This window comes from Haliaeetus leucocephalus, unplaced genomic scaffold (genome assembly GCF_000737465.1).
Source record: "Haliaeetus leucocephalus isolate CR32 unplaced genomic scaffold, Haliaeetus_leucocephalus-4.0 Scaffold374, whole genome shotgun sequence".
Taxonomy (NCBI): domain Eukaryota; kingdom Metazoa; phylum Chordata; class Aves; order Accipitriformes; family Accipitridae; genus Haliaeetus; species Haliaeetus leucocephalus.
The window spans coordinates 46470-46815 of record NW_010972810.1 but is presented as its reverse complement, the minus strand read 5'-3'; positions in this window follow the sequence as shown (position 1 = coordinate 46815).

The following is a 346-nucleotide window of genomic DNA, read 5'->3' as shown; positions in this document are numbered from 1 at the left end:
TGGCAGGCGTTAGCCCCGCCCACTCTGCCACAGAGCCCCGCCCCCCGACACAGAGGGCGTGGCAAATGTTATCCCCGCCCCTTGTGGCATCTAGCAACGCCCTCCATTCCCAATTCTGCCCGCGGGGGCGTGGCATTGGGGCCCCGCCCTGTGTCGGAAAAGGGGCGTGGCAGCCGCTAGCCCCGCCCCCAGCCCCACCTCTGCCGCAGGGCCGGGTCCAGCCGCTTCCATCCCCCCAAGAGCCGCCGGCGCAGCAGAACGGCGGCCAATTGCCGGACCTGGGGGGGGGGAAATCGCAATGGGGGGGTCAGGGGAACCCCAAAACCGGCGAGGAGCATCGTGGAAG